Here is a 24,047-nt window from a genome sequence, read left to right as displayed (position 1 = left end):
ATTTCTCGTCCCATAGCTCGAGTATACATTCTTCTTTTTCTCTTTTAAGTAGATAATAATATCTTAACTGTAGATAACAACATTATAGTAGAAGTCAATCAGTACAACTGAAGGAACCATCATGCGTCAATAAGCCCTTGCAAGTTGAAGGTGAGATCGACAACCTTCAAAGGAGGAGGAGGATTGAGAAAGAGTGACACGATAAAGATTTAGTAAGTGTATTAGCAAGTTGATTCGCAGGATATAATTGTTGGGCAAGCACCTAACTTCACTACACTTGAACTTTAACGAAGTGAAACTAAATCATTCTTCGTATGTGTATAGGCCTGTACCGGGTGATTCATAATTATGCGTAGGTGTTAAAGATCAAATTCTCAGTATGAGAAGTGTATTGGATGTAAACTAAGGTCATAAAAAATCTTCTAGCACAAAGTTGACTTGAAAACTCCTCTACCGATTTAGTTTCAGTATGAGATTTTACTTGGTTAATTTCAAATAGTCATATCTCTTCGAATATGAAGAGGTACTTGAACAATAACATATTAAATTAAAGGTATTTGAGTATTCTTTCCAGCTTCACCAATCACTCGTTAATCCGAATTTGGAGTAAAAACTTATGATCATTTTACTTAGCAAGCCGGCTCATTTACTAGAAGCATATGTGATTCGCACTTCACATTGTGCGTTTCACACATTACCGAGTGTGAAGGGTACTTGGTTCGCACATATTATACCAACGACAACCTCTATTTGATATCCTTTTGAAGTCTACGCCTTGGATGCTCTCTTTTCCTCATCCTCCATCTCTAAGGTAAATTTCTCCCATGAAATTCTAAGTATTTCAATCCTTTCTTTTTCAGATTATTAATGAAATCCTACACCATAGGTTATCAATTCTAGGATTTTTAAGAAAAGGTTAATCAAGATTCCAAGAGCTGATTTCTTGGACCACCTTCTTCAAGCTATGGTTCTTCTTTGAATTCTTGAAAAGCAAATAAGGTATGTAAGACTATCATAGTGAAAAACTTAGTTTCCTCAAGCCCTACATCTAAGGGTGTATATGACTAGGTTAATTCGGGTTTTTTAAATATCAAATCAAATTATTAGTGACAATTTTTTTAATTTATAGATAAAATCAAATTAATAAAAATCGGATTTTCAGCCTCAGAGTTTTTTTGGGTTGGTTTAGATTATTCAAATATGAAACCAAACCAATTTGTGTCGAGTTTTTAAATTTATAAGTCAAACCAAACTAATTTATATTTTCTAAATTCCAAGAAGTTACAAAGACATTAAAGACCAAAAAGCCTCGAACAACAACATTCCCATGTAAAGTGGAACATCATGTCCATATAAGAACATAATTAACTAAATTCAAAGGGGGGCCTTTGGCTCCTTTCTTATAAACCTCCATCAATCTAGTTTTTATTATAGTATGTTGTATAATGTATAAATTAAGAATTATCCTAAAATTAATAGTATCATAAATGTTTTTCCTCATTGTCTCAGAATAATCATTATTATTGCTTAGGTTTCATATCACCGGTCCCAACATATTCGGAATTGATCCATAGTTATTGTTATTGTTATAGTATGCAGTTACAAAAAGATTAATGCAATTATCAACCAAGTAATAGGTGACATCTGAATGGAACTATTCACAACTGGATATTCTAAATCAAAATTTTGAGACATAACATATTAAAATCTCACATCATAATTTTGTGAGAATTTGAACTCACAAATATTCATTAATAATGTGCATATTTATTGCCAATAAAATATTTTTTTACTATTGCATATTTTGGACATTTGTTAGTTTCAAGAAAACTTGATTTCTTATTATGTCCAAAAAATGAGCGAAGAACTATGACAAATTTATTGCTGTAAAAGAAGTGGACTAATTGTCTCTATACTAATATTGTAGAAAGAGTACAATGACATACATAATGTTTTTGCCTAAGAAAAAACAACCAAAACAATATACTAACTGTTTTGGCAAGCAAGAGAGCAATTTGTTTGGTTCTTTTAACAAACTTTATCATTTGTTTCGTATTAGTTATCACATATTTGTTATTTTGTGCTATCAAATATAGCATAACACACAAATAATTTTTTCAAAAAGTGTATGAAGAAACCTGTAGAAAAGGGACAAAAGATAAGATAAATTTTCAATCATCCTCACTAGAAATTTTAACAGAGTTCAAAAAAAGTCATCAAAATAGCAAAAAGAAAATGCAATAGATGCATGAATTAGTATGACTTACCGTAAAAGATTAAGCTTCATGAAATAGGTGGAAGAAAACTTTGAGAAACGAAACACAATTCATAAGAAGCTCAATTAATATATTTGAATTCGAGTACCCTATAACGGAAAATTCCTACAAATAATAGCGGCAGAAATAAAATTTTTGTTTACTAAAGAACCAAGTGTAATGAATTTTCAACCATTTCTGCAGGGTTATGAGTTGTGGACTGAGAGGTGCAAGAGTAGTAATGTCGCATTGCAATTTGAATTAATTTTCTTTGTTCATATGAATAAATCTGTAGAAAAAGACAAAAGAAAAAGAAAATCAATTTTTAATTATCCTTGCTAAAAGTTTTAACAGGGTTAGAAAAGTCACCAAATAGCAAAAAAATTGTCATAGTTACATGAATCTATGACTTATAGTAAAGATTAAGCTCCATGAATAATAAGGAATAAAACTTTGAGAAATGAAACAAACTTCATAAGAAACTTAATGAATGTATTTGAATTCAACTATCCTACGACGGAAAAAAAACCTACAAATAATAATGACAGGAAATCTCTCTATTTATAGACAACAAAGGGTAGTCTGAACGAATGTTTATTGTGCCTTATCGGAAAGGTCACAACTCTTTGGAAAAATTACCACCCTTCAGAAAGGTCACAACCTTTCATAAAAGTCACATTTTTTCCGTCAAAGTCACAACTTTTCATAAAAATCACAACTTTTCATAGGGGTGTACAAAACCGAATCGAACAACGAATCAAACTGCACATGGAGTCAAACAAAAAAAATTCGACTAGTGATTTGGTTTGACTTGGTTTGGTATTTGAAAAAAAAATCCTTGCTATATTTGGGTTGGTTTGGTTGTAACTAAGAAAATCAACCCGACATTATATATGTAATTTTAAAATTTTATTTTACATAAAAATGTTTACTTTGATATCATTTTAAAATATTTCTTGTACTATTTCATAGTTATTATCTATTAATATATTATTTTAAGTTTAAAACTTAGAATTCGAAATAGTCCAATAAAGATTATAATTCGAAGATGTTGATATTTATAATAAAATTTAAATCAAAATCAAATTAAAAGAAAATCAATTCAACACTAAGAATGACAATAATATTGAAGATTTTTTCTTTAGTTTTACATTGATTTTGACATTTAAAATACATAATCTAATTTTAATTTTCCTTAAATATTTAGTAATGTAACTAATACTTATTATACTTATTTTAGTATGATTTAGTACTTTTAAACTATGATTATTTTCATTAGACATTACAATATTTATTTTATATGATGATTTCATTATTATTTGTTATTGATTGTTTTTGTGTCATCAATACTCATCTCATGCATATTTTGTATTATTTTTTTAAGGAACACCTTAGATAATTGTACTTTGGTTGGACTAGAGAAATATTTGGAGCACAAGCTAACTATATGTTTGTATGCAAACTTTACCTGAAAAAATCTGAGATTTATTAGTTTGATTTGATTTAAAAATTTAAAAATTCGACACAATGATTTGGTTTGGTATTTGAAAAAATCAAAAAAATCTGAATTTTATTATTTTGGTTTGGTTTATAAATTAAAAAATTTTACACGAATGATTTGATTTGATATTGAAAAATCCGAACCAACCCAGTATATATATATAATAATAATAATAATAATAATAATAATAATAATAATAGAGGTAAAACATGTCACATATTAGCACATAAAACCTCTAACTGTTGGGTTTTAAATTACTTGAACTTAGTAACTTTTTTTCTAAAAAAAGAAATTATTTAAATATCACATATCTATATTTTATAATGAAAAAAATTAAAAATAGAAACATGTCATAATTTTAAAACTTTCAATTTCATTAAATTTTAACAAAGACAATTAAATTAGGGTTTAGGATTTAGGATTTAGGGTTTACATGTTTAAAAATCATTTATAAATATTATTTGGATGCTGACATTTGAAAAAAAAGGTAATATTGGAAAAACAAAAATGGTAAATCCTTGATTTAAAGATCTTTTAAAAAATATTTTTTTTACTATTTTACAAATTGGATTCTTTTAAACTATTAAAATCTATTATTTTTTGGACGCAATTTTTTTTCTTCAAAAAAGTAATATTATAAAAAACAAAGTGCATCAATATTTGGTTAAGAAGTAAATTAAAGAATGATACAAAAATAATTATAAATAACACAAATGACGAAAAAGAAAGAAAACGAAAATATTTGTAAAGGAACACTTAAACAACAAAGAAGAGGCTTATAGTAAATCAAAGGATAGAAGATGTTCGATTTTGTTCATCTTTCAATTTTTGTTTGCTCTGCAATAATTTATTTTTATGTGGTAGAGTTAATATTTTTAATACTAAATTGTAGATTGATCTATGAACATAAAATTTAATTAATTAGCACAAATCTCAATCCAACACACACCATATATACTACTAATATTCATTATACTATATAACAGAGAAGTTGTAGAATACTGCTTAGTGTCTTTGAAGAATGTATCCCCATTACACGTAAATAAGGCCAAAATTGTATTAGCATTAGTTATGATTATACATGTACTTTTGTTACTCAATAATAATTTGTATTTAGTTATTTTTAATTCTAAAAATTATTATATCTTATAATATCCGAGTAACGGGCGGATACATATACTAGTGTAGTATTAAAGAACAAATATTAGTCATTATTGTCATTTTAGTATTGATTTAATTTTTTTTGTTAGCATTAATATTAATTTGATTTTAAATTGAGATTTCTGAGTTACTATTACCCATGACATATAACCTTTATTGGACTATTCAAAGTTCTAAGTCTAAAACAGTTGAAAATTATGTTTAAACACAAAAATAATAAAAACGTCTAAGTAATATTTAAAAATTATATCAAAGTAGATAATATTGTGTATGAAATAAATTTTAAAAAATTATATATATAATATCAAAGTAGAAATATTGTGTATGAACTAAATTTTAAAAATTATATATATAATGTTGGTTGGTTTAGTCTCAGGTTGATTTTTTTTAGCTAAAATCAAGTCCACCCAAGTATAGTGGGTTTTTTTTCCAATACCGAATCATTACTCAGATTTTTCCCCCCGATTTGACTCAGGTTGCAGTTTCAGTTCGGTGTTGTACATGTAACATCTCACAACTAGAAAAGACTAAAGTAAGTTTAAAATTTGGAAATAGTCCTTTGGAAAGTATAAGGAAATTTGGAAATTTTAAGTAAGTTAAAAGTGAGTTTTGGTCAACTTCAAATGACCATAACTCCTAGCTCAGGATGAGTTAGGTGTAGTTCCAGATATGGTTGGAAATATCTTGGAATGATCTTTTCAACGTTGTCAAGTTTGCGTGATTCTGAGTTCGTATGAATGAGTTAACCCTTTCAGAAGTTGGGCTAATGGATTAAGGAAAGTCTAATCTGGATTTGGGAATGACAAATTAGTCTTTTCCTTACCTAATTATATTAATTCATTTTTAGGAATTAATTGGGTTAAAACATGACTTTATTCAGTTTAATAATATTAGAATTCGAGCTAGGGCTTGGAGAAGAGAGAAAAAAAAAGAAAAGAGGAGAGAAATCAAGAATCACCAAGAACGTTCGAACTTTGTGTGTGGATTTCGTCGGGGGTGATCCCTACAAGGTATGTGAGATCACATTGCGTTGGGTTATATCACCCACGTCCACCATGTTTCAATTCAGCCAATTTAAATATTTGAATGTTAAGAAAGTGAGTTCTTGAAGAACGTTGTTGAAAGTTTCGTTGAGTCCTTGATGGTTGTGTTGTTGAAGTTTCTTGATAATTTGATTCATATTTCCGGATGAATTTTTGAGTTAAATCTATAGTATGTTGAAGCTACTAATGATTCTAAGTATTTGGAAAAGAACCATGGAAGTTCAGAGAATTTAGTGATGAAAAACGAAGGAGAAAAGTCGGAGGTTTTCTAGGGAAGGCTTGGGGCGCCGCGCCTGCCAGAGCGCCACAATAGTTTCTCTGAACTTTGGGAAATCCTCTGAAGTTTGAGGGTTGGCGCCCCGCACCTCTCAGAGCGTCGGAGATGCTAGTTCTTCCCACTCTTCCCATATCTTTTTATACTAGTTCGTTAGTGATGTACCTATGTTTTCTAGTTGATTTCAACACTCTAAGGTACATCTAAACATCATTAAATCATCCATAATAATGATATTATGAGCCTTTAATCCATTTAAGGAACGCTAGGATCAAAGTCAAAGAAGTTAAGAAGCAAGTCAAAGTATAGTTCTTAAAATTTTTCAAGAGTATTTAGCAATGGTATAACTTTGTTTTTAAGACTCAAGTTTCAAGTTAAGTAAAGAGTAAATAAATGAGTTAATTTCTCAAAAAGTATAAAGTAACTAAGTATTCTTAAAGAGTTTATAAATGTTTTCACATTTTAGCAAAAAAGGGAACATTGATTCCAAAAGAGGTTTTGAGCTAAGATTTGAGTAATTATCTCAAATCAAAGAAAGTAGTTGCTTTAAAAACACATGAGCTAAGTATATTTTTGGGAGTAGTATTGAGCATCGATATGAGGATGCAAGTTCATATTAACTCAAGTCTCCATAAACCATGTAGTCATCATGGGTATCAAAATGTTATACTTTTTAGATGATCACTTAAGTTGAGCTAGTGGATCCACTAAGTTAAGTTTTTCTATATGACGGAAAAGTATAGGACAGTTCTGACAGTGTAGGAAACACCACTTAGACTCATAGTGGTGGTTGTCAGTTAGAGAATATCTCACTGAAATTATGTTACTTCATTATATAAGTGAAGTTGAGTTTGTTATTGCATTTTATTTAATGAACTAAGTTGATTTTAACTATTTTACAAGATTTATATATATTGCATGTGTCTTATTGCTTTATATTGAGTTAAGTTATTCCTGAGTTGAGAAGAGCCAAGGTAAGTGTTCCCTTCATATTCTTTTCAAAATTAAGTTATTTTTACCATTCCAACTCTCATGCTCGTACATTCAATGTACTGATGCCAGTTGGTCTGCATCATCTTATGATCCAGACACATTTAACTAGAATCGGCATCCGGCACACCGTTGATCCAGTGAGCATCTCAAAGTCAGTTGGTGAACCTCCTTACATTCCGGAGAACATCTTTTATGACTTAGTTTCTAGTTTTCAGTTGTTAGGATGCTTGGGGATCTTGTCCCAATATTCCTCTTTGTTTAAGAGGCTTCATAGACATATATTGTTAGTTCTTTAGTCTTATTTGTTTTGGTGGTAAACGTTTAAGACATGAGTTGACATTTTGGTTAAGTTATTACCTTTAAGTTATTTTCATGAGTTTATTCTCTTGTGTTTGAGTTTTCTGCTGAGTAAGTAAGCCAGGCCAAGGGACCACTTGAGTCTAACAATGGTCTTTGAGTGCCAGCCACATCCGAGGTGTAGACTCGAAGCATGATAGTACACCCCTACCTACATCTACAATTTTAGTTAGTAAGATCAAAGATAGGGTCATTACCTAAAGGCCATTATTTTTGAATTCTTTTATTTCTATTATGTTCATTGTTGATTCCATTATTAAATTGATTATACTATATCTTCTTGATGATCCTTGATTGATTTGAGATTCATGCTATTCTACCACATGACCCTTTTCTTATATAAAGTTATTTGAAAACCTTGTCATATTTATTTCTTATGCATTATTTCATGAGTAAAGTTAACAAATATGAAAGAAGTCTTTCAAGAAAGTACATTTTTTCTTCAAATGCATTATTTTAAAGAGTTTCATGAAAATATATTTAGTTTCAGGTGTATTATTTTAAAAGAGTTTCAAGAAACTATATTTTGCATCAAAATGCATATTTTCATAAACAAAGTATAGACGGTTTCTTTAAGAAATCATATTTAGATTTGAAGGAAGCACCTCATAAATTTAAGAAAGCATAGTCAAATTTTCAAAGTTCAGTTCTGTTCAATTCTAAAAAAGTATTATTGAGCATATGCTCAAAGTAACAGATGTTCAATTTTCTTCTTAATGTGAGACATATTTATAGTTATTGAACACATTATATATTTTTTAGAAGTAGTATTGATCATCAAGTTGAGTAAGGATTTAGGTAATCTAAACTCTAGAACAATGCCTCCAACGTAGGATTGGAATTGTGTCATTGGTTTGGGCGATTCCTTAGGTAAGTCCCTGGTAAGGACTTAGAATTGGATTCATTAGTTTGGTTTTTCTTTTACCCCAACAAGGTGTGGATGTCTTTGAAACATGGTCAAGTCGTTGAATCATCACGAGGCTTACATGATGGTTATCAGTTAGAAAAGTTTTTGCAGAAAAGTAAAATTATATTATTTTGAGTATGTTATTGATGAATATTTTCAGTTATAAAGTTTTATTGTTGAAGTACACATGCATGCATTGCTATTCAATTGAATTTATTTAGTCTATCTTCAAAGTTATTCATTCAACTCAGTATATTTAGTATTATCCTATTCTTATTCATCTATTTTACATACCATATATTTTATTAACTGATGTCATTTGATGCTGTATTGTTTTATGATGTAGATTCAAGTACTCACGACATCAGAAGCATCACTAGAATCACTTTTATCTAGAGTTATTGTTGTTCTCATATATTATTAGTGAATTCTGTTAGCCTAGGCTCTTGTCCCAGTACACTATCTATCTGTAAAATATCAGAAACCTAACAGAATGAACAATAAGAAAGTTGGTAAACCAGAGAGGGATTCACGGACGTGAAAGGAACCACGATCCGTTGACCTTGTCGTGACTCACACCCAGCTAACGTGGTGGACCACAAATCCTTCCACGGGCAGTGGAACCCCACATGATCTGTGGGATGGCTCGTAAAAGTGACGTAGATCCACATGTGTTGAACCATGAAGCTCTGACGAGCTATGGGTTGGTCTATTGACCTGACCCAACAAACTGCAACCCCTAATATAATGAAGAACCACGATGGTCTTCACCACCCGTGGTCCTTCATACGATCTGTGAAGTGGAACGTGGATGAGAGTACCAAGAAACACTGACACTAGCCAATAACCAAGACCCACTTGACGGGTAGTGGTCCCGATGAAAGTCCATCAGTGGCCTCGTAGATGACCTTCGCCAACTTTTAAGTAAGGGTCATTTTTGTCTTTTTTCCTATGCATTGAAAATGTATACTACGTTGTTTAATACCTAAACTACGTCATTTTATTCAATTTAAGCCTAATATTCTAGTCATACTTTATCGAGAACCCTTATTCACCAAAACATAGAGCAATAAGAGTAGAAAGACGTGCCGGTTTCCCAAGAGCAATAAGAGGTGTTCTTCAAGTTTCAGCCCCAAAATCCAAAGGATTTCTCTATGAATTCCGTCACCAAGTATGAGGGATTTCAGTAGTGGATTCCTTTAAACAATTTGGTCCTTAGATTTCTGTCAGTTCCTTTATTCTACTTATCTTGTTTAGACCTAGGGTTTCTAAAACCTTGGATATTTGTTGTGATTTAGCTGTTTTAGTATTCTTAATTGAAATATCATGTGTTCTTGAGAACAATTCTTATTTCCTTGTATGAAACTCAAAACCCTAGTTTATATAGATTTTTTAATTTCACGAGTTACACTTGCTAGGTTTGTAAAACAGATAATCACCCTCCAGACTTTCGAATGCCACATTGTCAGTTCATAAATATTGCATTCTCAATTAGTATGTCAGTATTTTGAGCTATTTAGTATTTTTGTTACATTCAGTCATATACATATTCTGTTGAGAGTATACTTAGTACCGAGTTGGACTAGAATTTAGTGTACCCTCATTGTCTCAAAAGTACGTGTCCCTATAGGATTATAAGTCTCCTCTGTTGGGCATCAGATTTAGTGATCACGCCAGTCATGCCTTTATACCCCTGGCAAGGTATATTGGGTCCTCTCAATGGGGCATATACATTGGACTCAAAGTTCAGCTCACGTTATTTATGTCGGTAATAGTAGCTCCCATAGTCAGACTCTTAGTGAATTAACCAGGTTTTTAACATTTAGTTCAACATGTTATATTCATGATTAGTACTTGTTCATTGCATTTAGCTTAGCTTTTCAGTTATATTTCAATATCTATATTTGTGCTCAGTTTATATCATTGCTATGTTATGCATTGTTCAACTAATATATTTTTTCCAGCTCAGTATCAACATGCTCAGTACATTCCAAGTACTGATGCATACTTTGTGCTACATTCTTTCATGATGTAGGTTCATGTACTCAACATTCAGATCACTCTTAGATCGATTCTGGTCCACATCCAGCAACTTCAGTGGTGACTCCTTATACTTTGAGGACAATATACATGCTATCCATTTTAGTCTTCATATTCAGTTTTTAGTTTTTAGTTTTTGTTACAGTTAGCTGGGTGCATGTCCAAGCAACTCAACTCAATTAGAGGTTTTTCAGACATAGTATTAGATTCAACTTGAGTTTTAAGTGATTGATTTAGTTATCACTAAACTCTTAGTATGTTACATATTCAGATTTGTTGGGTTTTCCCTATTTTCAGATAACTATTTTTAGCTTCCGCATTAGTTTATGTTTTACTTAGTTATTTTTAGTATGCTTATGATAATGCCAAATTGAGGGTTAGCTTAGGATCTCTAGTAATCCTAGGTCCTGTGCTACATCAAGGAGATAACCTTAGGGTGTGACAAACTAAGTATCATAGTACAGAGTTCACGAGTCCTAGGATGTTTGAAAGACATGTATCAGCTACATCTTGATGACCCACTCCTAGTTAACTAGCTTGGTTTTCCACAACCTGAGTTAGCATATTAGGACATTCCTAAACTCAACATTGATGACATTTCCATGAGGGGGATGCACTTCTGGTGCATTAGGAACTTCTTGAACTTGTGGATTAGCATTCCTCCTAGCAGGATATCATCGAACAACTCTATACATAGGCATAATATGAAATGACACGCGTAATCATAAATTAGAAGAAATTTTCATCGAGTTGAACCTATTGCACGAAAAAGAGTAAAAAGAAAGTAAAATGTTCCTAAATATCGTAGACTTCTAATTAGAGATGTGTTCGTCACATTAATAAGGACTCTACTAGACACGAATTCATAGACACCCTAAGACTCTTGAGATCTATGCTTTGATACCCCCTGGATGTGGCTAGCCCTCGAGAACCATTTTTTATCCCAAGCGAACCGTTGGAGTGGTTAACCATTTTTTATCCTCCACTCTATCTATCTATGAAGCCTCTAATGTGTAAAATAGGTGTCGGAACATGACCCACAATGCATAAAAACAACTATAGTGAAAGTAAATGTGAAGTCTTCTGAAATGCAAGGAGGATCACTTAAACTCTCTAAAGTGTAGAGTGATCTCAACGGAGCACCTGTTGATAATCTTGAACACTTGTATCTACATCATTAAAGGCGCATGTCGAATGTTGTCACTACATTTACATATACAAATATGTTATATAGACGAGATAAAATAACTGAATAAAAGGATTGTAATAGATAATGATATACTCAATCTAAATGTAAAGAAAATAAAGGAGTTAAATAATTTAAAGCTTTACAAAATGCTTTCTCATTATTGAAGTCAACATAATAAGTGATATATAAATATAAACTTTCATTCTTTTGGGAGATTCTCTAATCGAAACTATCACTATAAGCTACAGATGATACTACATCTTCTCCATACTACCAAAATTGTCATATATCGTGCTGAGATATAGAATCTCTCAATTAAGTGGATCTACCAAGCAATAAGGATTCATCTAAAAAGTGTGATCATGTACCCATGTTGGCAGGACATAGATAAAAGGGGTGTGAGTTGTTTGAAGTCTCCCCCATATCAATGTTTAATGCTACTCCCAATAATATATACACTATTGTTAAAATGTATAAAACATACTTTATATGAAACCTAGGATTCAAAAAGGCAAGACATATTTTTAGTTTTTCAGAGACCTCGTGTCAAGTGCGACGACCACATCCACAACTTGTAGGTAGGACGACGGACTGTCGATGGTGGTGTGATCCAAGAGTTATATTTTCTTAAAGTTGATAAATTTTAGTAATTTCTCACGGTTCATCAGGATGGCCCATAGTCCAGTCCACGAGTCGTAGATACGACTCATAGGTGAGTCCCAAACTTAGAGAAACTTCATCATCACAAGTTGAGAACGACGACCGCGCATAAGGCCTGTCGATGGAACCATGGTACGTAGATCGGCTCCATGGTTCATGGGTCCAATAATTAAGTTTCTTAAGTCAGCAATAGTTGAACATGACGGTCCGTAGGTCCAACCACCAACCGTATTTCCCCACCGTTGTTAACGAAAGTTATTTTTAGGGGCTTTTTGGTATTTTCCCCAAATCATTTTAATTCAATACCATGTCGTGTTTTCCTCTATTAGAATCCTTATATAACTACTTTACCGCAAAATTTACCCAATTGAAATCATTCTCTCAAATTTCTAAAAGAATAACATGTCTTCTTCTCAAATAATTCTCTCTAGAAAAGCTTGAAGAAGAATAAGTCAACCTATGGTTTGCAAGCCAAGTCTCCAATTCCACCATTAAAGTCAAGATTTTGTCATCAAGGTATGATAATTTTAATTCGTGGAGCCCTTTCCTCCATAGAATTCACAAATTCTCCAATTTATAACGTTAGAAATCCCCAATTGACGTAGGATATTCTTCCATGTCATGGGTTCCTTTCAATATTAATTTATTTGATTGATTTTTGAAATTTCAGTACTCCTACAAACCCATGCATAACCCATGTTTCCTAATATATGTTAATTTAACGTGGGTCTTGAACTATGAAAGATGAATTTATGTATATATGCATGTCCTCTTTTTATGAAATAGATGTAAATGCACTTGAAGATTTTTTGACTTTGAAAACATGATGAAGCTTTTGAATTATTGAAAAGAATACAAGTTCATGAAAGGATGTTTATGAATCAAGAAATATTATTGATAAGATTGTCTATGTGTTCTATAAAGCTTGGCCACATGACATGAATGACATCTAGATTTGCCACCATGCTTTTCGGTCTATTTTCCTAAATTAGGTCTTGATTAATATGGTATCCATATATGCCATTAATTATTAGAGACCACGATTTCAAAAATATTTTCATCAGTATTAGAGGCATTTATAGCATGAAGTGAATGGCTATGAACCTTAAAATCTTATATGAAAAGATTATGGACTATGAAAGGTTTTGCTACGCTTAGTCTAAGGACCTATCCTATGAAGAGAATAGTGGATACTACCCATGTTTTTTAAATCTAAGACAAGTTAAGATTAATAACTACTATGTGGGATTATGCTTAGCACCGCGAGGATATTGAGATGAAAGCTCTTCCGTGTTGAGGTAGGGTTTCTCGTAGAAATATTCGTATCCCTTACCTATGTTCCCCCTTAGATGATTGTATAGATAGACATTACTAGTGGATCCAGTTTAGCTCAGATTCATGGTTCTACCTTGACAAGTAGGACAACTTTTTTCGATGTGGGGGACATCGAAGGCTCATGTTATAGCTCACGTGGTCTTTATGTCGGTTAAGGATAATTCCCACAATAATTATGAAATAAGGTTGCTTCAAGAAGTATCTCACGTGTGTTCAAGACGATTTTACTTGCATTGATCATGATTTGTTTTGTGTTTTCTAACCCTCTTACCTTATGTTTTAACTGGGTCTTTGCGTAACATAAAAATATCCTTTTTGGCATGATTTCAAACTTTTATGCATGACTATCATACTTATTACATTTTTGAACTAACACATACTCTTTCCTATATCTCCCCAAATATAGGGAGTGATATACCGTGATTTCACGGTATTTTTATTGCTTTTTCATTAAGTTTAGTCTCTGTCCAAAAGCCTTTTTGTATTGATTTTTATGTAACTTTTTATTTATTTGCAGGAAATCTGTCCAAAGATGAACGCGGAAGTTTTTGAGCGAGAAATGCAGAAGAGACCACCTACGGAGCCTGTGACGGTCCGTCGAGCTTATGACGGTCCATAGGTGGCATCGTAGAGAACCTGCTGAAGGAAGATGGGGAAGTCTGACCCAGTGTGGGATTACGGAAGTTCATGATGGAAGTTCATGACGGAACGTCATATCCACGACGGTCTGTCCTGCTGGTTCGTCGCAATAATCAGAGAGTAGTCCAGTACCCAAATTCCAAGAAGTTTAAGTATTATGGAACGGAGACCCTCGATGGACCGTCGTGCTTGGAACGGTCCGTCATACCTGTCGTTTAGGGTAATGAAGAGAGTAGAAGAAGAATTTGTGAAGTATGGGACGACGGAGGCCATGACGGTCCGTCGTGACCACGATGGTCCGTCACGAGGTCCGTCGACCCAGCCGCGTTTTGACAGATTTTCAGTAATTAGAATCCTTCTTTCATTAGGTTTTGTTTTTATTATAAATAGTTTGAAAAACCTCGTTTTTGGGGTTAGACTCTTTGATAGTAGACTCTTTGATTTTAAACTTTTTGATAGTTAGACTTTTGGATAATCTTTAGTTCTCTTGTTCAAGAATTGACGGATTAATTTCAGTAATCGTTACACTTAATCTGGAATTGATTGTTGGTGCTTTTGTTGATTAATTCGTTTAGAAGTCTTTTTAACGGTTGGCCAACGTTAGAACTCGTCTTAATGCTACTTGGCGGAGCAAGGTGGTAGATAATAGGAAAAGAATTATCAACATAGGTTTAGTGTATACTATCTAATAGGCTAGTGTCGATTGGTACGAGGTAATAACTTAGTTAAATATCAAATACAATGCTTAATATGTGGTAAAGGTAAGGGTTAGTATAGCAACACACGTAGCCGGACCAAGGTGCGGAGTGAAATTTTCTAGATGCCGGACCAGGGATTTAGAGATACATAAGTTATCACTTTACATGCAAGATACTAGGAAAGAATTGTTATAGTTAGAATTATTAAGTTAGGAATCTGTGGGGAACACTTAAGCCCTAGTTACTTTTATTAATTTATCAAGCTCTAAGATTCGAATCTGTTAGTTGTTTACTTTAATCTAGTTAATTACTTTCATTAATTTAGAAATAAACCCCCCCCCCTTTACTGTCTTTTGTTTTCTAGGAAAATAATTGACTAAATAATAGTAACAATAGAATAAGTTTAAGTCTGAACTATTTTCCTCGTGGGAACGATCCCAACCTTATTAGTTGGGTTCTTTACTTGATACGACCGTTTTACTTCTTATTTGAGAAGTAAGTTTGAGCGTATCAAATTTTGGCGCCGCTGCCGGGGAAAGTAGGTTTTAGATTAACTTAATCTTATTACTAAAGTTTAGTCAATATTTTCGTAATTTTACATTCTATTGCTTTTGATTCTTGCAGAACTATCTTCCTTGTATGCCAAATACACGGAGAGGAAGAGAACCCTTGTTTCCCTACGATCATGAATTAGAGCGTACACTATGCAACATGAATCGAAACTTGTGTATTAACGATGATGATCCAAACCAAAACATCCCAGTTCCAATTGATGTTCATGGTCAGTTATTACCCTATGATCTTTGTGAAAATCAACAAAGGGGACAAAATCCCGCTCCACGTCCTCAAGAATACTATAGAGGCTATGATAATATTGCAGACTCTGATGGGCCACTTGTCTTGCCCCCTCTACCACAAGGCCAACCTTTGTGGTAACTAGTAGTCTGATGCAAATGCTCAATGCTAGAGGTTTGTTTTCAGAGCTACCTTCTGAGGACCCACATGCCCATATAGGTAAGGTAAGGGAAGTTTGTAAAAGATGTGTAGGGAGGCCTGATTTGGATTTGGATGTAATAGGGCTAAGAGTATTTCCTCTCTCACTGACGGGAGAGGCTGTTATTTGGTTCATTGAGCTCGCTTATAACTCAATTTTTACTTGGAACCAACTAAGGGACGTTTTCTTAGCACGTTACTACCCGGTCTCCAAGAAACCAAATCACAAAGACAGAGTGAACAACTTTGTGGCACTACCAGGAGAGTCAGTTAGAAGTTCTTGGGATAGATTCACTTCATTTTTGAGAAGTATCCCCAATCACCATATAGATGATGAGTCACTGAAGGAATACTTCTATCGGGGACATGATGATAATAATAAAGCAGTATTGGATACTATAGCGGGTGGTTCTTATGGGGAGTGTCCTTATGCCGAGATTTCTGAAAAGTTAGAGAAAATCTCCCGGAATAATAAAGTTTGGAGTACTAGGAAGTCAGATAGTGGGAGAAATACCTTCGCATTGCAATCCACACACAACCCAACCACATATGAGATTCGTGAAGAGATGACTCAAATGAGAACTGAGCTTGGGTTGTATTAAAACTGTCACTGGGGGTGAAGAAAAGATAAATATAGTTAACTACTTGTCTAAACCACCACCACCAAATGATGAATGTTATTATAAGGAGGATTCTTATGCGATAAATGAGCAGATAGGGGGTTTCCGACCGAGTGCCCAAGGCTCTAATCATGAGAATTGGCGCCAAGGTCAATCAAACCAAGTCGGATCTATGGTAACTATAACCGTGAGGGTCATTATGTTCGATATGGAAATTACAACCGCGACAACAACTTCAACAGGGGTAACGATGGTAGCAGAAATGATAGGAATGGGCCCTATGTTCCTCCTCAAAATCGTGAAGTTACTCCTAGGAATGGTGGAGGTAGTATAGCGCGAGTTGAGGATATGTTGCACAAAATCATGAGGAGGTTCGATGCTAGTGATGAGCACATTAAAGAGTTAAGGAGTGATTTAGCGGGTATTGGGCAAAAAGTCGATACACATGCATTATCGATTAAGCAGCTTGAGTTGCAAATGACCCAATTATCTGCGACTGTGAACACACGGCAACCGGTCACTCTTTCTAGCAACACTGTCCAAAATCCGAAAAATGATGGATACTGTATGGCAATCACTACTCGGGGTGGTAAGCAACCCATTGACCTACCTATGCCGTCTAATGAGGAAAAGGTGATAAAAGATAATGATAAAGTGGTAGAGGTTAGTGGTGAAGTAGAAGATAACACTGGAAAATATGCTGAAGTGCCTAAAAGGTAACTCCCATGCCTAGACCATCCCCCCATTTCCTCAAACATTAGTGAAAAAGACCGAGGATGGTAAATATCGACGTTTTATAACAATGTTGAAGCAACTTTCTATCAATGTCCCTTTGGTAGAAGCTCTAGAACAAATGCCCGATTATGCCAAGTTTATGAAAGACCTGGTTAAAAAGAAAAGATCAGTCCCTTTTGAGGATGATGATAGAATTCAGCATTGTAGTGCTATTGTTATAAGATCTCTAGTACAAAAGAAAGAAGATCCGGGTGTGTTCACTATTCCTTGTACAGTCGGGTCATTACATTTTGCGAAAGCATTATGTGATCTAGGGGCAAGCATAAATCTCATGCCCCTCTCGATTTGCAAGAATTTGAGTTTGGGTGATCCAAAGCCCACTGAGATGCGACTACTGATTGCCGATCGAACAATAAAAAGGCCTATAGGGATACTCCACGATGTGCTAGTACAAGTGGAGTCATTCATATTTCCGGCAGATTTTGTTATTCTTGATTGTGAAGTCGATTTTGAAGTGCCTATTATTTTTGGGAGGCCATTCCTCGCTATGGGTAGAGCCTTAGTTGATATGGAAAAGGGGCAGATGAAATTTCAGTTGAACAATGAAGAAGTGACCTTCAAAATTTGTAGGTCCATGAGGCAGAGTGGTGAGCTCCAATCGATATCTGCTATATCCTACAAAGAAAAGATGAAGAAGCACCATGACCTAAAAATTGAAAAACGAGAGTTTATGGTTGGGGATTTGGTGCTTTAATACAATTCTAGGTTGCGTTTGTTTCCGTTCAAGCTCAAGTCCAAATGGAACGGCCCTTACTTGATTACCCAACTATTCCCTCATGGATCAGTTGAGTTAGAAATCAAGGAGGGTGTGCAATTTAAGGTGAATGGAAATGATTAAAAATCTATTTCGGGCATGCTGAATCAGCGAATGAAGTGATCAAGGCATACCATCTTGATGAAGTCTGAGTAATCAAGTGTCTTCAGTCGTGCCGAGACGTTAAATAAGGAGTTGGTTGGGAGACAACCCAATACTTATAGTTTTCTTTCTAGTAATGGTAGAATTTTATACTAATGAGTTTTAAATTTGCAGGTAGCCCATCACTAAGAAATTCTGCAGAAAATCACTCTACAACAGTCACTGACGGATACATCGACAGACCGTCGCATGAATACTTCGTGCCAACTACGTCTTTCATTTATTTTCAAAATTAGGGCACACGCACGGAACCCATGACGAACCGTCGCAACTGCGACGGACCATCGTCGGGGACTGGTTGCGTTATTAACCAGCATACCCGACCCGACCCGGCTGGAAAAACCCCCACCCCTTAATTTAAACCATTTCCTTCCCTCTTTCTCCCATTTCCCTCCCTTTCAAACTTCCAACTTCCTACCTCTCTTCTCTATCAACTGATCACTTCCCCAAATCCCCAATTCTGGAAATCTTCTTTCTACTGGTCGGAGTCTACTGCTGTTGTTCTGCTCTTGATAACCAAGGTCCTCATTTGCTTATTTTTCTTCTCTTCTTAGGTATGTGTCTCTGATCTTTACCCATTTACATTGCATTTTTGTTTTTCAATTACTATTAGCCTATTTCTTTTAGTGGGTCTTCATTTTTTGATCCAATTTTGTCTGACCTAGGTTGAGAATCCTCGAATTGCCTTGTTAAAACTTGAGAAATTGGTGCTTTATCATTGCTAGTTTGCTAGGTATTTGGGTTAGAAACATGTAGGTTAACACTATGTATTTCGTTTAAGTCATAAGGGGATGACATCCTCAGTTCTGTCACTGAATGACAGAACGAGACCTTGATGACGGACCGTCGTATCCACGACAGACCGCCATTTGGTCTGTTCCAACACCCCACTATTTGTTTTCTCCAAGTGTCAACCAACGGACAGATGAGACGAACCGTCGCTCCCACGACGGTCCATCCTGCACAACCGTCATGGTTGTGAGAGACCTTTGTTCTAAGGGTCTCCAACTTTTTCTAAGTGTCTTCTGACGGACATCTACGATGGACCGTCATACCCTCGACGGTCCATCTTACACAACCGTTCTGGTTGTCAGAGACCCTGTTCCCAAGGGTCTCCATTTTTTGAAGTTCCTTTCGACGGATATCTACGAGGGACCGTCATACCCTCGACGGTCTGTCCGGCACAACCGTTCTGGTTGTCAGAGACCCTATTCCTAAGGGTCTCCAACTTTTTCTAAGTGTCCACCAACGGACACATCGACGGACCATCGTTCCCACGACAGTCCCTCCTGTACAACCGTCATGGTTGTCAGAGAACCTTGTCCTAAGGGTCTCCATTTTTTTTCCAAGTGACCTCTGACGGACATCTACGACGGACCGTTATACCTTCAACGGTCCGTCCTTCACTACCGTCATGACGGTCAGAGACCCCTTTCCTAAGGGTCTCCATACTTTTTCTAAGTGCCCCACGACGGACATCAACGATGGACCGTCATTCTCACGATGGTCCGTCTTGCTTATCCGTCATAACTGTCATAGACTTTCCTTCAGGGGTATCCACATAAACATAGTTGAAGTAAGACATGACGGACCCCATGACGGTCCGTCAAACTCACGACGAGCCGTCACCTGGTCCGTCGTGTTTCACTATTACTATAGAGATGTCATTACAACTTTGCTCTTATGTTTATTTTGTGTCATTTTTTTCTTGTCTTGTTTGCTCCTTCTAGTACTAATAATGATTCTTTACAGTTACTATCTCTAATGGCACCGAAACAAGATCGAGTTTACGCACGTGGGCGTTCAAAGTCTGTCGCCCCATATGCCCCACTGGTTATCGGCTCTGATGATGAGCATTATCCCGAGTACGTGCCCCCAGGCACTGCCACTCCAGCACGAGCTGCACGTGCAACCAGAGCTATGCCCAAAAAGGTGGCGTCCGGCATAGTCACTGCCTCCCAATCTGACGAGGAGCGCATACTGACCGGCACACCTTCTGGGTCAGCTACATATGAAGAAGGAGCGTCTGGTTCCTTAGGAATTTCATGGTCGAAGGAAGCCTCTTGGTCTGCAGAAGTCCCTGCACCCGCCACAGCTGCACAGTCTGCCTCGTCTGATGAGGTTGATAGTCCTGATTCCACTCCAGGCTCACCGACTGGTGCTCTCACCCTGGTTTTCGACCAGCCCAACCGGTGGTGTGTCGACGGGCAATACCAAGTGTATTCAGATACCAAGTTTCTAAATGATAAAGGCGTCATGACACGGACCCTTACACTGGAGAGGCGGGTCCTTACGAGAAGTCTCCCCATCATGCCAGATATCCACAATCTCTTTACCAGACACCGGCTAGAGTGGATAGCTCATTCTTTAGGCCGCTACTGTGAGGAGTTGGTCCGAGAGTTTTACGCCTCTTATGTGGCTACTCTCCGATCACAGATAAATAGGCGGGCTGCCCCCGCCAAATAGGCCCCACTCGAGCACATCAGAGTATGCGGCATACAGGTCGACATCTCCCTGCCAACCATCCGCCGGTATCTGTACGGCGAGGATGTTGATGCCAACAGGACCCCTCTCACTGTCGAGTTCGACTACCGTGGCAAATTGTAAAAGATGGCCAGTTCTTGCGTGAGCCATTGCTTAGAGAGATCACCAAAAGGTGGATGGCCTTGCACTTGTTTATTGATGGAGAGGGTGCTGACTGGGTAACGGAGCCGAAGGGAGCCATCAGGAAGGCTAACTTGACCTTCGCGGCTAAGTTTTTATGGTTGATTGTCCGCCTTTGCCTTTCCCCCACAGCTGCTGATAATATAGTTACATGAGATCGCGCAGTTCTGATGGCGGCGATGATGGCCGGGTTTGAGATGGACTTCACTTGGCTACTATAGGCGGTCATGCACGATTAGGCTTTCAAGGTTACCACTACTTACCCTTTTCCGTGCATGATAATTTCCTTTTGTAGGTCCACAGGTGTGCCCATCTGGCACATTGATCAACTCAAGATGCCGCTGGGCACTGTTGATATCGGCCTCAACAGGGATGAGGCCAATGAGTTGGCTCTACACAGAGGTCCCCGTCCAGAGTTGCCTCCACTTGGTGAAAATCAGGCTGATACGATAGAACATGCTCGAACGGCTATGCAGGCTATTTCCGAAACCACTAACACTACCCCGGTCGAGTCTATCCAGGGTAGTAGCACTGCCCCTAGCTCCTCTCGCTCAAACCCTTTCCTCGCTCAGGTCGCGCTTCCTAGGGTCCAGAAACTAGAGGCTCAGATGGCCACACTTCTGCATCACATCCAGCCTTGGATGCAGAGGTCTATTGCTGAGGTGGAGGAGCGCTTTGAGCGTAAGATGGCCCAGCACACAGAGCAGAAGATTGTTGAGGTTCATCAGCGCTTAGACGCTTTTGAGTTGCGGGTGCTAGACCGGCTATCCCCTCAGGGGGATGTGTCAACCCTTCAGGCTGCGGTTGAGAGTCTGCGAGAAGATATTGATATGATCCTAGAGTCTAGGGTGCATGAGTCTGAGGACCCTTCTGCAGATCCTGCTGAGGACACAGTGTTTGCGGCTTTATTCTCCAATTCAGTGATTCCACCACCTCCCCCTCGTGAGCATGCCAAGAGGCGTAGGGGTCGAGAGGAGGATGAGGCTAGAGCATGGAAGAAGGAGTGCCGTGAGATGGAGTCTGCGAGGGGAGCCTCGATTGCTGATGAGGAGGCGCGACAGATCAGGGTTGTAGAGTCAGCTGCTGGGGCATCTAGCTCCAGAGATGTGGAGACAGCGGGAGGCACTACTGATAGTGTTGTTGCTGATGAGAACACTACTGAGGGTGTCCAGACTACATAAGACACTACATAGGGTGTCTAGCTTGCTGATCGCAGGCGCTTTGCACCCAGGTTTGATTCACCTAACACTCTCGTATATCAGTTTTTTTATGCATTGGGGACAATTGCATATATTTTTGTTGGGGGTGGGGTAAATGGAAAGTGAGTGCTAGGGTGAAGTCTGAGTATCCCAATTCACGATCCTCTTTTGGGGCTTTCTTGCCTGTGTTCTTTTCTCCCGAGAGACTGATTATTTTTATAGTTGAACCGGCATGTCTATATCTAGTGTACATAGTATAACTCTAAATCATGATGACTAAAACAAAAATGATATTCTGATGTAATGAAAATGATGCATGGCTAGGCACAGTAATTGATAAATGTGTGGTTCTAAACATGACATAGAGATACACCACTGCATGACCCTAAGTCTAAGACTCGAACTTGGTGATAATCTGGTAGAGAAATGAGATGTCAAGTGAGTGTGAGGAAAATTTGAATAGTCCACTATTTGTACTGAGCTAGAACTTGCCTGGTTAGTCCTGCTAAAAGTAAGCTGTAATAAACAAATAGGAAAGGATCATAGGCCCTTGTTCAATATAGCCTTTTTTTAGCCTAAATAAAAAAAACCGAATGAAATTAATCCCTCTTTGATCCAAATGATTTGAGCTTAAAATCGACCTTCCTTTTTCACCCCAACTGATCTTTTATGGGAATAATATGTTGGCCCTGGTCTCTCGTTGGACATGTGCACCTCAGCTTATGCCAACAGCATAAGTTGATCGTTTGCTAATGTAGTAAACAACCTTTTCATGTCCCTAACGCAACTTTGGGTATTGGGTACTTTGACTCGTGGCAAAGCCATGAGTTGAGAGAGGCTATTATGAGGAATGCTCTGGAAGGTGGGGTTGAAAGAACAAAGAGAGAGAAAGAACAAAAGTAAAGTGACTCAAGAACTAGTTGAAATAAAGTGAAATAAAAAAAATAGAATTAATACAAGCAAGAAAAGAAAAGAGTCACTTACACAAATGAAGAAAGAAGGGAAAATAGCAAGGTGAAAGAATATGAGAAATTGGGCGAAATAACATGATAAAAAGTGGTACGTTTAGCCGATATGTCAAGGAGGGAAAAAATTCACTAAAGTATACCTAAATATACCCTACCTGACCCTGAGCCTATGTTACAAGCTAAGAAAGTCCTATCGTGATCCTAAGAGTTGTGTGGCGAACTTAAAGCAGTGAAAATAAGGGCAAGATTATGGCAATATGTATGAATGAGTTGTGAATTTGTTCTGAGAGTGAGTGTTGAAAAGTAATCCTTATACTAAAAATGAAATCATTGTGTGAAAAATGAGGATGTTATTTTGAAGTGAGGACACTAGCTGCAATACCGGAAATATAAGCACCTCGGTGAGAAATTGAAGAGGATAGGTGTTAGTGCGTGGTAAGTCTGTGTCATGGTCTGATTCCACATAATTCAATCCTAATAGTGATAACATGCACAAACATGATGAGACTGATCGGATTAAGAGCCAAATGATTGCGAAAGCTAAAATAAGGATACTATTGTACAAAGATTTTGTAGTGAGTCATAGTGCGACGCTTGAGGACAAACAACGAATTTAAGTTTAGGGTGTTGATATACCGTGGTTTCACGGTGTTTTTAATGCTTTTTCGTTAAGTTTAGTGTGTGTCCAAAAGCCTTTTTGTATTGATTTTTATGTAAGTTTTTCTTTATTTGCAGGAAATTTATCCAAAGATGAATGCGGAAGTTTTTGAGCGAGAAATACAGAAGAGACCACCTACGGAGCCTATGACGGTCCATCGAGCTTGTGAAGGTCCGTAGGTG

The 24,047-nt window shown here is 36.4% G+C and overlaps 1 long non-coding RNA gene across 1 annotated transcript; it reads left to right on the top strand.

The window, feature by feature from the left end:
- Positions 1-717: 717 nt before the first annotated feature.
- Positions 718-14,290, top strand: LOC114078279. The gene is made up of 3 exons (XR_003579865.1): positions 718-811; positions 887-999; positions 14,233-14,290. It is a non-coding gene; the product is annotated as an uncharacterized LOC114078279 (long non-coding RNA).
- The last annotated feature ends 9,757 nt before the right edge of the window (positions 14,291-24,047 follow it).

Source organism: Solanum pennellii, chromosome 8, assembly GCF_001406875.1.
Source record: "Solanum pennellii chromosome 8, SPENNV200".
Lineage (NCBI taxonomy): Eukaryota > Viridiplantae > Streptophyta > Magnoliopsida > Solanales > Solanaceae > Solanum > Solanum pennellii.
Note: the sequence above shows the minus strand (reverse complement) of the source record. Positions and strands in the feature narration are given on the sequence as shown.